Genomic DNA, 15916 nt, shown 5'->3' with positions numbered 1-15916 from the left:
ACCTGGAAAATAGAATCAGGAGAGGCAATGTAAAAACTCTGGGACTACCTGAAAACCATGATCAAAAGAAGAGCCTAGACATCATCTTCCATGAAATTATCAAGGAAAACTGCCCTGAGATTCTAGAACCAGAAGGCAAAATAAATATTCAAGGAATCCGCAGAACACCGCATGAAAGAGATCCAAAAAGAGAAACTCCTAGGAGCATTGTGGCCAAATTCCAGAATTCCCAGGTGAAAGAGAAAATATTGCAAGCAGCTAGAAAGAAACAATTCAAGTATTGTGGAAATACAATCAGGATAGCACAAGATCTGGCACCCTCTACATTGAGGGATAGAAGGGAATGGAATAGGATATTCCAGAAGTCAAAGGAACTAGGACTGAAGCCAAGAATCACCTACCCAGCAAAACTGAGTATAATACTTCAGGAGAAAAAATGGTCTTTCAATGAAATAGAAAACTTTCAAATTTTCCTGCTGAAAAAACCAGAGCTGGAAAGAAAATTTGACTTTCTAACACAAGAATGAAGAGAACCATGAAAAGGCGAACAGCAAAGAGAAATCATAAGGGACTTACTAAAGTTGAACTGTTTACATTCCTACATGGAAAGACAATATTTATAACTCTTGAAACATTTCAGTATCTGGGCACTGGGTGGGAGTACATACACACACACATGCACACACGCACACATACATAGAGACAGAGTGCACAGAGTGAATTGAAGAGGAAGGGATCATATATTAAAAAAAAATGAAATCAAGCAGTGAGAGAGAAATATTGGGAGGAGAAAGGGAGAAGTTATATGGGGCAAATTATCTCTCATAAAAGAGGCAAGCAAAAGACTTATTAGTGGTGGGATAAAGAGGGGAGGCAAGAGAAAAACATGAGGTCTACTCTCATCACATTCCACTAAAGGAAAGAATATAATGCACACTCATTTTGATAGGAAAACCTATCTCATAATACAGGAGAGTGGGGGACAGGGGCACAAGCAGGGTGGGGGGGGAGGATGAAGGGGAGGGCATGGGGAGGAGAATGCAATACGAGGTCGACACTCATGGGGAGGGAAAGGACCATAAGAAAATAGAAGTAAAGGGGGACAGGATAGGATGGAGGGAAATATAATTAGTCCTATACAACACAACTAGTATGGAAATCATTTGCAAAACTAAACAGATATGGCCTATATTGAATTGCCTGTCTTTCAAGGGGAAGGGGTGGAGAGGGAGGGAGCCAAGGAGGTTAGAACTCAAAGTGTTAGGACCAAATGTAATGTTCTTACCACTGGGTAACAAGAAATACAGGTTAGGGGGTCAAGAAAGCTATCTGGTCCTACAGGACAAAAGAGAAGACGGAGACAAGGGCAGGGAGGGAGGATAGAGGAGAGAGCAGATAGGTCACAGGGGCAATTAGAAAGCTCAGGTTTGGGGGGGGGAGGGGAGAAAAGGGGAGAAAATTTGTAACCCAAAATTGTGTGAAAATAAATGTTAAAAATTAAAAAAAAAGAAATCAAAATATAAAGATAATCTATAGTTAATTGATATAGCTCTGTGTCTATGTGTTAATATGTGTGTGTATCCTTGATAATTAGTTTAGCAGCATAGAGATGTGATCTCTCATCTAGATAAAAAAATTGATTTTTATAGTTGAATAAAATAATTAGAACATAAAATAATCTTCTACAAATCTTGTTTCCTCATGATTTTTCTTCTGCTAAGTCTCTATTTTGAAATCTTTTGTTTGAGAAAAACTATTCAAGTCCCCCATTCCCACTTCTTTTTTAGCCCTCTGTGTGATCTTATTCTGAATAATTTTCTAAAAGCAGCCAGAGTTGAAGTTGAAATTGAAAAAAAAAAAGTTTAGAAAGTCTAGTAGATTACTTCTAAGTTATACTAAGTAGGGCAAATTCCTTATATTTTAAAGATTATAAATTTAGTATGGCAACATCTATTGAGAATGTTATTCTTAAATTTCGGTGCATCATGGTATGTCTGAGTAAAGGGCAACAATTTTGTTCATACTTACTCTTTGATTCCAGTAGAGTTTATTCATTAAATTCTTAGATAGCTAAAAAATAACACTTTAGAAATGAGAGTTCAAAAGCAAATACATTAATCAACAAGAATACTATTTCAATTAACAAAATCTATTACATATCTATTAGAACAATGTAGAAATGATGTATTCGTTAAGTTGAAGATGAGAAGGATTAAGAGGAAAAAGGAATTTCTCATATTTACATATGGCTTCAGAATATATAAAGTACTTTCATTAAATTATGCTAATAACTGCCTCTTATTTGTTTTGGGGAACCCCTCCCTATAGCAATCTGTTTCTGATCTTGATATGCCTAAAACTATATCTCTGGCCTTTCTGGAAATTTCCATGTCCCAAATGAAACAGCTGAATCCTTTCCAGTCAAAACCTAGCATCTCTGTGCCTGTGACATTAGAGATGGGAAATCAAGTAGATGTACCTAAACATGAACCTCCTCTCTACCCCCTTTTTAATTAAACCCTGTATGATTTGAATGGCCCTGGTATTAAAGACACAAAGAAGAGGGTCATCCCACAAACTGACTAGGAAGAGAAGCCAAGAACTGGGGAAGCCTAAATGTGCCAAGTCTGAGGACAGCCTTTCCAAAGGGCCATCACTGACCACTCCCCCCCCCCATCCATTCTTCTGCCACAGCCTGGGCTCCTCCACTTCCCCAGTAACTGAGATACCCCTGCCGTGTCTTTCTTTCTACAGTCACTGAGACCCAGTTATTTGTTTGTTTGTTTGTTTGTTTTTTTATCATTTTCCAGTTGGAAGATGATATCTGGGAATATCTTTTGTTCTGTGTACTTTCTCCCTTACCTTTCTTTCTCCATGTCCCTATTCCAGGGTGTCTCATTTTAAACCTTAGACCTACCCCAATGTGAGTTAAAATACACCATTATACATGCCTGTTGTTTTACATGCAATAGATCTGCTTATTTCTTTAGTGAAAACTTCCTCTAGGTCCCCAAACCCCAAATGGAATGGGACATAAATTATTTCATTTAAACATCAATGAATTTCCTATAACATATTATTATCTCCAATTTGCTGATGAGGAAATTTAGGTCTCAAGAGACTGTTAGATACATGACCACACAGTTATGAGGTATGAGAGGAGTTCTAAACAAGATCTTCCAGATTTTATCCAACAAGAGGGCAATCAACAAGCACTTCTTACTACTATTACTAATTACTACTACCTAACTAGTAGCTAGCTAGCTGGCATTTATTATCTCATTTACCCTCCCAACACTGGAAGATAGGTGCCATTCTTATTCCCATTTTACAAATGAGGTAATCAAGGCAGACAGAGGTTAATGACTTGCCCAGGATCACACTGCTGGTATGTATCTAAAGCTGCATTTGTACTCATCTTCCCAACTCCAAGCCCAGCACACAGTTGCTACTTTATACATAAAAGGCACTGGAAATACCAAGGGGAGAAAAGGGCAAAACACACACACACACACACACACACACACACACACACACACACACACACACACACACACATACACACACACACACGCATGCGTGAGCACGCACACACACCATTTCCTGTCCTCAAGAAAAATCCAAAGCATAAAATGGACAAATTTGATCTAAAGGCAAGTAAGAAGGTGAGGCACATTAATCATCCCATTCCATTTAAAAGTAATTACATTTTTTAGGTAAAAACATTTCTTTGTTAAATTCATTAGTCAGAAATAAGTCCTCAACAAGACTCCCAGTTACATTTTCAGTGGATGTCCTTGAAACTCTCTCCATTCTATCTCTACCTCATGGCTCCCCTTGGCTTCCTTTCATTCTCAGCTAAAAATCCTACATTTCACAAGAAACCTTTTCCAGGTCTCCTTAATGGACTAGTGCCTTTCCTTTGAGAGTCTGTTCATTTTAACCTGTGTATATCCTATTTGCCCATAGTTATTTGCATACGATCTTCCTCTATTAGATTATAATAAACTCCTTGAGAAAAAGGACTATCTTTTGCCTTTCTTTGAAACCTCATTGCTTAGTACAATACTTGGTACATAATAAGCACTCAGTAAGTGTTTGTTGACTTGATGAGGGTTTTAATCCAAAGCAAAGTCCCAATTCCACATAGCTTGTCTTTTTTAAAAAATTAAAAAGATTGAACTACAGATTAATTTCAAAATTCATAAAACTCTGAGCGCCTAGGTGATCTTTTGATGACTAGACTTGCTAGGATGTTTCCCACTCAGTTGACTTTGATATGATACATTGTTCACAATTGCCCTCTCTTATGACACTCCCTACAGAAATCACCAACTCAGGATACAATTAAAATTATCTTATCTTTATCTAGGAAACATTGTTTAAAATACAAATAAGGATAAAGAAAGATTTAAAATGGCAGAGAAACTCTCTCTGAGGAGCCATGCCACTTGTACGTGACACTAAAACAGCAGAAACTGAGTAGGCATAAGCGAGTCAACCCTTTGCTAGATTAGATAACAAACTAAGCAGCAAGGCAGGGACAGGAAAACGTTGTAGTCATTATAAGACTTAGTATCTTTTGAAAAGTGTGCTTCATAAGCTGGTGGTGCCATTCAATCAATCCATTTAATAAGTATGTATTAGTATTATTGTTACTATTATTTTGTACCTGTCCTGTGCCAGTCACTGTGCTAAGCACTGCAGATACAAAAAAAGGCAAAAGATAGTCCCTGTCCTCAAGGAGCTCGCAATCTAATGGACTTTTTTAAAGATATTTTTTAAAAATATGTTTTATTTTTCATTTATGGAATAAAACAAGCATTTCCTTAACACAGTATAATAAAAAAGATGATTGATTGCACATGAAACTGCAAATTTATTATGTATGACTTGCTATTCCTTTTAAGTATATAATAAAGTTATCATGTAATTTTTTCCCTTCCCCCTCATCCTAGAGATGACTACCATTAGAGACACACACACACACACACACACACACACACGTGATATGCATCAGTTTTTTCTCTGTATGCAGATAGCATCTTCCTTCTTTTGGGGAATTTATAATAGTCAAAATGACTTCTTTGCTCAAAGTTGTTCTTAAAACAATACTGCTATTACTGTATCCAGTGTTCTCCTGGTTCTGCTCATTTCACTCTTCATTATTTCATGCAAGTCTATCCATGTTTTTCGAACATCACCAAGCTCACCATTTCTTATAGCACAGTAGCATTTCATCACAATCATATACCACAACTTGTTCAGCCATTCCCCAACTGATGGGCATATCTATCCTCTAGGGAGATTTTAAAACTGCCACTACAGCAGAAAACTCCATCCCTCCATTCTAATCTTACAATAGTTTCATCTCTTCCTGAGGTGGAAGGAAACACTGTTTTTAAGGCCTATAACAACTTAGAACTCCTCACAAGACAGACAGTCTAAACTTGACAAAATGACTGTTGCACTCAAACGAAAATGGTCTCTGACTTTAGGGAGCATATGTCCTGTTAAGGGATCAACATGTACATAGGAAAATAAATATAAACTATAGAAAAGTAATTTTCGGCAACTGAGGGGATCTGGATGGACTTCCAGATTTTATGTATGTATGTACATATGTATGTATGTATATATGTATATATTTGTATGTGTGTATATGTGTACGTGTATATATATACATATATATATATTTAAATCATACCCAGAAGGAAAGAAATTCTGATGGATGAAGGTGAGGAGGAAATATATTCGAGCCACGTAGTGCATATAGCCTTTTTGAAGGCACAAAAGGTGGGAAATGGAAGGTTGCATTATAGGTAGCAGCCAGCAGGCCAGTTTGCCTGGAACATAGAGTATGTGAAGGGGAGTAGGACGCAATAAACCCATGATGGCAGGCTAGGATATGAAGAGTTTTAAATGATGACTAGGAATAATTAATACTTTTGTTACCTAACACATGAGGTTGCATTGAGGCAATGATTTACAGAATTCAATGTATGAGGTAACTGTTTCATATGTGATACTTACTTTTCTGTGTACATGTTCATAAGGTACCAATAGAACACTCTGGCTGTCCACTCACTTATCACACCTCACCATATGACCACATGACTTAATGTTTCTAGATTATCTTTTATTATTATCATTATTATACATTTCCTTGATGACTCCTTTTCAGATTTCTATTCTTCAACAAAGTTTCTTATAAGTTAGATGTTGAATCCTGCTCACATCATGAACCCACCCTTGGCCTTTCCATAGCCCTCTTTCTGATGTTCATTTTTAATTCTTCAGAGACTGTTTGAATGACTCTGGTGTAAAAGACCCGAAGGGCAGAGTTGTCCAAAATGTTGAATAGAAAGAGAGACCAAGAGCTGGTGAATCCTGAACTGTCAAGCCTCTCTAAGTAACATGTATGCAGAAAAATAAATACAAATAAATACGAAACACAGAAAAATTAGATACAAAGTAATTTCATTTTTTAATAATTTATTTTTTTATTTTTCAACATTCATTTCCACAAGATTTTGAGTTGCAAATTTTCTCCCCATCTCTCCTCTCCCCCCACCCCAAAACACTATGCATTCTGATTATCCCTTCCCCCAATCCACCCTCCCTTCTATCACATCTCTCCCTTCCTTTATTTGCATCTTCTTTCTTTTCTTGTGGGGCAAGATAGATTTCTATATCCCATTACCTGTATTTCTTATTTCCCGGTTGCCTGTAAAAACAATTCTGAACATTCCTTCCAAAAACTTTGAGTTCCAACTTTTCTCCCTTCCTCTCTCCCCACCCATCCCCACCGAGAAGGCAAACAATTCAATACAGGCTATATATGTGTAGTTTTGCAAGACTTTCATAATAGTCATGTTGTGAAAGACCAACTATAATTCTCTCCATCCTATCCTGACCCCTATTTATTCTCTTCTCTCTTTTTGACCCTGTCCCTCCCCTAAAGTTTTTACTTCTAATTACCCGCTCCTCCCATTTGCCCTCCCTTCTGTCATCCCCCTCACACTTTCCCACTGATCCCCTTCTCACCTTCTTTCCTGTAGTGTAAGAAAGATTTTCCTACCATATTGACTGTGCATGTTATTCTCTCCTCAAGTCACACATGATGAGAGTAAGCTTCACTTTCTTCTTCTCACCTTCCTTTTCCCCCTCCATTGAAAAAGTTTTTTCTTGCCTCTTTTGTGTGAGATAATTTGCCGCATTCCATTTCTTCCTTTCTCCTCCCAATATATTCCTCTCTCATCCCTTAATTTTATTTTTTACATACCATCCTGTCCTATTCAACTCACTCTGTGCCTTCTGTCTATATGTATACAATTCCCCCAACTACCCAAATACTGAGAAAAGTTTCAAGAGTTACAAATATGATCTTTCCATGTAGGAATGTAAACAGTTCAACTTTAGTAAGTCCCTTATGATTTCGCTTTCCTGTTCACCTTTTCAAGCTTCTCTTGATTCTTGTGTTTGAAAGTCATATTTTTTATTCAGCTCTGATCTTTTCACCAAGATAGCTTGAAAATCCTCTATTTCATTGAATGACTATTTTTGCCCCTGAAGTATATTCAGTTTTGCTGGGTAGGTGATTCTTGGTTTTAACCTAGTTCCTTTGACTTCTGGAATATCATATTCCAAGTCCTGTGATTCTTTCATGTAAAAGCCGCTAGATCTTGTGTTATACTGATTGTATTTCCACAATACTTGAATTGTTTCTTTCTGGCTCCTTGAAATATTTTCTCCTTGATGTGGGAACTGTGGAATTTAGTTACAATATTCCTAGGAGTTTTTCTTTTCAGATTTCTTTCAGGAGGAGATTGGTGGATTCTTTCAATAATTATCTTACCATCTGGTTCCAGAATATCAGGGCAGTTTTCTTTGATAATTTCATAAGAGATGATGTCTATGCTCTTTTTTCTGATTATGGCTTTCAGGTAGTCTCATAATTTTTAAATTGTTTCTCCTGGATCTATTTTCCAGGTCAGTTGTTTCCAATGAGATACTTCACATTGTCTTATATCTTTTCATTCTTTTGGTTTTGTTTTGCAGTTTCTTGGTTTCTCATAAAGTCATTATGAGGCTTTCATCTGCTCCATTCTAATTTTTAAAGAACTATTTTCTTCAGTGAGTTTTTGAACTTTCTTTTCCATTTAGCTAATTGTGCTTTTTAAAGCATTCTTCTCCTCACTGGCTTTTTGGACCTCTTTTGCCATTTGAGTTAGTCTATTTTTAAAGGTCTTATTTTCTTTAGCATTTTTGGGGGTCTCCTTTAGCAAACTGTTTAGTTATTTTTCATGATTTTCTTGCATTGTTCTCATTTCTCTTCCCAGTTTTTCCTCCACCTCTCTTACTTGATTTTCAAAATCCTTTTTGAGATCTTCTATGGCCTGAGACCACTGTATATTTATTTTGGAGGTTTGGGATGAAGAAGCCTTGACTTTTATGTCTTCCTCTGATGGTATGCATTGTTTTTCCTCATCCAAAAGGATGGAAGAAAATACCTGTTCACTAAGAAAGTAACTTTTTATAGTCTTATTTTTCCCCCTTTTGGGGGCATTTTCCCAGCCAAAAGGACTTTTAAGTCCTTTGTCAAGTGGAGGGTATACTTTAGGGACCTGTAAGTTCTCAGTTCCTCCAAGATGGTACAATCAAGGGAAAGGAGTTTACTCCTCTCCTGGCCTGCACTCTGATCTGGGAGCAACTTTTCTGCCCAGTATCTCTGAGTAGAATTCCCTCTCCAGAGTCTCCACCAGCTCTACCATGCCAACATTCCTCCTCACCCCAGGGCTGCTACTCCAGACTGAGAACCAGATCAGCTGCTCAATTCCCTCAGGGTCTTTAGGCTGAGAGCTCCAAAAGTGGATGCTGCTACCACCTGGGGCCACCTGGGGCCACCTGGGGTCAGGGCTAGGGCAGGACCCTTCTTTACCCAAATGAAAGAGCTTTCTCACTGACCTTTGAAACTGTCTTTGGTGTTTGTGAGGATCTGGAAACCACTGCTGCTGCCAGAGATTCTGTGCCTCTGCCTGCTCTGCTCCTGTCCCTGCCCTGCCACATGGCCAAGGCTGCGCTGAGCTCCACTTTGAGACCAGTGTGATAGACCTTCCAGGCTGTCTTGGGCTGGAAATTTCTTTCACTCTTGTTTTGTGGCTTCTGCTGCTCCAGAATTTGTTTACAGTCATTTTTTCACAAATATTTTATGGGCTTTGGTGAAAGAGCTTTTATAGTTCTGTCCTTCTACATCACCATCTTGACTCCGCCCCCCTACAAAGTAATTTCTAATGGTGAACACCAGCAACTGAGGGGATCAGGATAGCTTCCTGTAAGAGATGGCACTTGAGCTATATACTTGTAGGGAAGGATATTCTATGAGATAAAGGGGAAGAGTGCATTCTGGGCATGTAGTCTCACTGACATATAATACCAAGTGACAGTGAGCAGGCCTGAATGGATCGCTATCTGTATTGTTGGAGGGAACTTCAAATTTGATGAGATCAGAGATCCATTTGAGTATTTCAGTATTTGGCAATTAGAAATTATCCATTTTATCTTTTGTGATTACTTTTATCCCTTATTAGTTAAGAAATCTCCCCCTCATCATGATTGTGACAGAATTTTTAATGATCTGGATGTTAATTGTGGTTGCCTCACTGTCTCATTTTCAATCTACTATTTTGGTGATGATGAAGGGAATGGACAGGTAGTCCAAAGATACTGTTGTTTTCTAACTTCTAAAGAATGTAATCCATGCATTTCTATGTTATATCACAGTCTGGAGTCCCACAAATCCCACCAAGATTCAGTGATATCTGTGAAGTTAAATTTGTTTCCTTGAATTAAGGTCTTTAGTTTGCCTTTCTGTTACTTATTACCTATGCATCTGTGTCCCATTTGAAGTTCTTTGTTTTATTGCTGACTTCCTTCTTGAGTATTTTCTTCCTTAATTTACTGGTACTTTCAACACTTCTTCTTTCTATACCATACTGTTTCTCTCTGCATTGTCTGGCTTGGCAGATAACTCTGAGTAATTTTCTCCCTTCCTCTCCAATTTCAATTTTAAGCTCTCCTAATCAGATTTTCACAACCACATTTTTACCAGTCTCTGTGGGTGTCCACATCATCATTGGCCAAGAAAATCATTGGTTCAGAAATCCAAATCCTATTCTGAGATACTATCTTTTTAGCCAGTTATTCACGTCTCAAATTTGTCCTCTTCCAAAGCCTTTACCATCTGTTGGCAACTGTGAGGTAAACACCACCTGTGCCCATGAGACTTTCAGGACTTTTTTTTCAGCTTTTATGATACTTAACAATGCTTCTTTGATTCTTATGATAGCTTAATTTGTTCCCACGTGAATTATGAGGATTCTGCGTAACTTGTAAATCTTGCCATACCTTGGAAAGTTCATTATCACATCCCAGAAACATGCCACAGAAATACAGGAGACCTTTCTAGTTTACATTATCAGATCAGCAAGCAGTCATTTCTGTACCTTTCAGCCTAAGGTCACTGACCATCACCACGTGTCTCTTCTGACAATTACTGGATGAATCATCTTTTAATAGTAGAGGTAGATTCACAATTCAAGTATGAAACAAATTAATGCAAATAAACTGTTACATACATTCTCAGCTATTAAGTTACTATTATTTATTTCATTCTTGGTATAACATTTTATTCCACTCCACCTACCCCTCATCTTCCAGCTGCCTGACACTGATTAGCAATCCCTTCTGCTTCTTTATATCTTTTTTTCTTCTTTACTTTTATCCAATTTTTTGCATAATATTCATACAAATTTTTGCATGAGTGTAGACCACTCTTCACAGTTGTGAGTCCCACCCTTTCCCGCCTCATGAAAATGTCTGATCCTGACTGGGAGTGGACAAGGTTAAAGTATGATGGAGAATATTTGTCTCACTTAACTGGATCTTGGTTGGCTCATTCATTATGCACCAGATGTGACCTATCCAAATGTGTAGAAAATTTCAAGGAATGTATACATAAGAACTACAATTTCATTTATCAAAAACATTACCAACCAAAATATTAATACCTAATATTAATCCTAAGTCATTAATAATTGATTTGGTAAACTATTCAATAAATTTTAGTCATCAATAAATAAAACATTTAATAAAATATAGTATTATAATGTTGGCATCTAAAAATTTAAGGATAGTATAATTTAATATACTTTAATTGAGTTTATTAAAAAGTCATAGAAAGTTAGTCAAATGTCTCACTATTTTTTTCATCTAATAATACTGATGTTTTAGTCTTCCTCTTAAAAAACTTCCTGAGTTTTTCTACCCATGGGCATTTCCAATATGTCACATATTAGCTAGAGCACCCAGATAGTGTGGAGTTATAGATTCTTACTATACTTGTAATATTACAATAAAATTAACCAACATTTCTAAAGTGCTTTAAAATGAGCAAAACATTTTCTAGATACCATTTCATTTGAGCCATTTATAACCCTGTTAAAGTAGGAACTGCAGGTATTTTTATTTTCATCTTACAGAAGAGGAAATTAAGGTTCAATGACCTGTACAAGGTTACATAGCTAACAAGTGTCATAAGCAGAATTTGAATACACTTCTGTTCTAATTTCACATTTAATTTACTAATTAATTATCCCACATTGTACTTTGAGGGAAGGGTCTTTATTATTGCTACAGAAAGTGCCTAGTCTTTTTTTCTTCTTAAAATTACTACCAGCACTAGAAACTACTAAAGGTTAGAATGATTTAAAATATATATACAGGATGTTCCTAAAATCTCATTGCTTTAGGAATACACTCTAAATATATATATTACATATATAAACACACCTAAATATAAATGCATGTATACATATATTGAAATGGAATTTGTATATATATAACCTAATAATTGCATCTTTAAAAGGACAGAATTACTTGTATGTAATAAGATATCTACAAATATACTGTAACTGTAAAAACTAATATGAAATGCTATACCAAGAAAAGGATTAGCAAACCTGTGAGTTTGCTCTTTAGGTGGGGTATATTTACACACACATACCCCCCCCCACACACACACACAGTCACTCACTAGCTCACTCCAAAGTTTCAGAGTACATAAAATAAAAACAAACATAAAATGATCTGCCCTTGACAGTTCATGTAGCAGCAATATATCAGAATGCACAGAACTAAATACCCATTTATCTTGTCTTCAATGAAAACCATAAAATATTTGCTAACCTTTACGCTGGCTGTTAATTCAGCCCTACAGACATTTACCAAGAATAATGGTGCAAATGCTAAACAGCCCCTGCTTTTAAGGAGCTTATATCATACTGGGGGAAGCAATGCTTCCACAGATAAGTAAAAATAAATGCAAAGTAACTGGGAGAGAGGAGAGAATACTAGAAACCAGAGAAATCAGGAAAGCATCCCCCCCTCCCTTTTGAAGGAGTTATTGAGCTTTGAAGGCAGATAGGAATTCTCAGAGATGTGGGGAAAGAACATGGTAGCCTTCAGGGGCAGCTTGTACAGGAGATGGAATATTTTGCACAGGTAGGGAATTTCAAGTAGGCCAGTTTGGCTGGAAAATAGAGTTCATTATGGAGAACAACATGAAATCATTCTGGAAAGATAGGTTGGGGTCAGATTGTAAAGGACTTAAAATGCCAAAAACAGGAATGTTTATTTTATTCTAGGGAGTAATAGAGAACCAATGAAACTTCTTGAAGCAGGGAAATAAGATCTACACTATAGAAATATCAATTTGGCAGTTCATGCACTTCAAGTACCTCCTGTGTATATTCTCTTCTCTTAGCTGGATAAATTCTTTTAAACTTACTTTAAAAAATTTTAATCAACTTAATTACAAGTTTCTGATCCTCTTCATTGGCCTGACTCTAAAGAAAGCTCTTACCTGCTCTCTTCTGCTCTGTGAAAATATGTCATCCCAAGGGCATAATCATTCATACTTCCCTGCATCTCTAACTCTTACACTAGAGGGTCATCAAGTGTAGAGAATCAGTCTGCTGAGATACAGTGTTTCCACAGAGACTGCCAACACTGGGACATTTTCTACTTGGTCATGGGGCCAGCCCAGCCCAGACAGTATGGACGATGAATGTGACATGACACAGGTGTGGTATATGGAGCCTGAAAGAGAAAGAGCCAGAGACAAGGTCAGCAAGAACTAGAGGGATTTATAGTTAGGGAGATTTTGCCTTCTATGTGGTAAGACAGATTTTGATAACCGATGTAGACACCTGGCTATGTCTATGCCTGAGGACAGAGTTGACACAGAGTGTTCTTTCTTTTAATATGCGGCATCGAGGTGGCACAGTGGATAGAGCTCTGGGCATGGAAACAGGAAGGACCAAGTTCAGATCTAGACTAATTCTGTGACCTTGAGTAAGTCATTTAACCTCTGTTTGCCTCAGTTTCCCCACCTGTAAAATGGGGATAATGATAGAATCTATCCCCAAGGTTGTTGGGATGATCAAATAAGATAACATTTATCTTATTTGATATTATTGACACAAGGTCCAGCATATAATAAATGCTATTATTATCACTGTTAATTTTCATCTCTGGAGGATGACATTTATCTGTGGCTATAGTAGTTGACTCCTGATCTTCTGCAACAGTGTAAGCAAAAGTGGCCCTAGTGGGGAATGCGATCACCTTGCACAATACTTACCACCTGTCAAAGTGACTGATCACCCCCTATATGTTAGGTCATCTAGATTCAAAGGCAGGAAGGACCTCATGGAAAGCCTAGTGAGAAACAAAACCGTGAGCACAATTGTTCCTCCTGGACAGATAAAGGGCAGTGGGGTCATAGGTTAAGGCAGCATCACATAGTGGAGTACTGAACATGGGCTGAGAAAAGCTTAGGTTCATCTCATCTCAGACACTGTGAGTGTGCCTATGAACTAGTAAGTCTCTAAGTCTGTTTCCCTATATGTGAAACATATTTGCCACAGGGTGAGAATTTCCCCAAGGACAGAATATCCCTTTAACAGTATCCCTTCTATATCGTGGGGTTTAAAGGTGTGGTGCCCTGATGATCTGGAAAATCCACATAAAATCTGCAGGGGTATACTCTTCACTTTCATTTTCCTTTAGGAAATTGAATAAGGACTTAGCCTCTACCAGAATGTCTTTTTTATAACAATCCCGTATTTCTAAGTTTCTAAACTTTTTCTGGGTTGTCTGCTGATCTTTGCATGTCATCTATGGCTTCTGCAAAATTCCCCCAAAATTCTTATTTAATTTCTTATGATGACCTAGCAATATATTGAAACTGCAGTGGGGAAAGTGACAATCTGGAAGGGACAACTATATATTCTTCCAAGGAAGTGGTCTGCTCAATTTTAACATTGGTAGTTCCTTAGGAATTGCCTTAGAACTTGACTCATCACCCAGCAACAGGCAGCACAGCTGCTGGACAGCTTGGGAAGTGGCAGGTTGGAAAGAGAGAACCCTATCCATGATCAGCCCTGGTGGATGGTGCCTGAAATTGTGCAAGGTAGGGGAAAAGAGATAGTACCTTAGTTCCTTATCAATGGACTTATTTTCCTCCAGATATTTCTGTCTCTCTGGTCCTAAACCTTTTCTTTCTCTGGAAGCTTTAAGTTCCTCAGTTTCATAGATTTTCCTGGAATTTATGTGTGTGGGAGTGGGGAGGAAGATTGATGACACTGAAAGTGTGGTAAGCTGTCCTATGTGTTGAGCAGGGTACTTCTGGGCCCCATGACCTGTGGAGCCCTTTGGGGGAACTGGGGCTAGAGAGGAGGGAAATGCTTCCCTATATCCAAGGAATCTCTGCTTAGATATGCCTCTCAAGCCAATGTACCCTGAAAGATGAGGGGCAGGGCAATATGTATACTTCAGGTAGAAAAGATAAGGAAGGGAGACAGCTCTTGCTGGAGTCATGTCTGTCCTCTGATCTTTATCTTTCTTGAAATTTTATGTGTGTGGATCCTTGAGACTTCACTGCAGAGCAGAGCCCAAGGCGAGATGTGAACTTGGAATTGGCTACTTTCCTTGTGTCATAAGATCAGAGACCACTCTTTTGGAAGGGTTCCTGCCTGGAAGACATGCCAAATTTCAACAACATAGCTGAAAGTGATGAAGTGGAAGTTAGGAGACCTGGTTTCTAAAACCTGCTCTAACAACATGGGTCTCTGTTCTTTTCTCTGTAAGATGAGAATAGATCAAGTACATACCAAGATCCTTTCTAGATCTAACAGTGTGTGATTTTCCCAGATTTGGGTTCCATCCTACTATTCAAATCAGCCTTATTTTCAGTAAACATTAAGTAATCATCGAATGAACCTTCCTTTTTGATCTTGGACAAGTGATTTTTCTATGGGTCCTCAGTTTCCATTTCTATAAAATAAAGGAGTTGAACTAGATGATACCCAAACTCCCTTTTATCTCTAACATGATACTTTGAGAGTTTTTTAGAGGGTGAGGAAGAATACTACAAGTTTTCTTTCAGTCCCTTCTCCAAAAGCTTTCTGGGGGGAGGCTAGGTAGGGAATAGCCTCCCCACAATGCATCTTTTGGTGTCCTGTGTCTTAGGGTTTGTTTCTCCACAGAGGCCAGAGTTCACTTCCCTCACAACTGAGAATACCTGTTTGTTGTAGAGCTTGACCTGGGTACAAAAAGACTAGTTATTATAGCTCCTGTAGCACCCTTTGCATAGGTTTGCTATGAAGTTCAAATGGAAAAATGTACATAAAGTACTTCAGTAACTTTAATGAATTATATAAATGTAAGATATTATTTTTTATGCCAGAAAAGAATTATCAGAGTGTAGCTTGGAAAAGAGTTATTTCTTATTATAGATGTAGACTAGGCAGATATTTACATGCTTCCCTTGCAAGGCTAATGGAGACTTGGTTTA

This window comes from Notamacropus eugenii, chromosome 4, assembly GCF_028372415.1.
Source record: "Notamacropus eugenii isolate mMacEug1 chromosome 4, mMacEug1.pri_v2, whole genome shotgun sequence".
Taxonomy (NCBI): domain Eukaryota; kingdom Metazoa; phylum Chordata; class Mammalia; order Diprotodontia; family Macropodidae; genus Notamacropus; species Notamacropus eugenii.
This window is presented reverse-complemented; position numbering follows the sequence as displayed.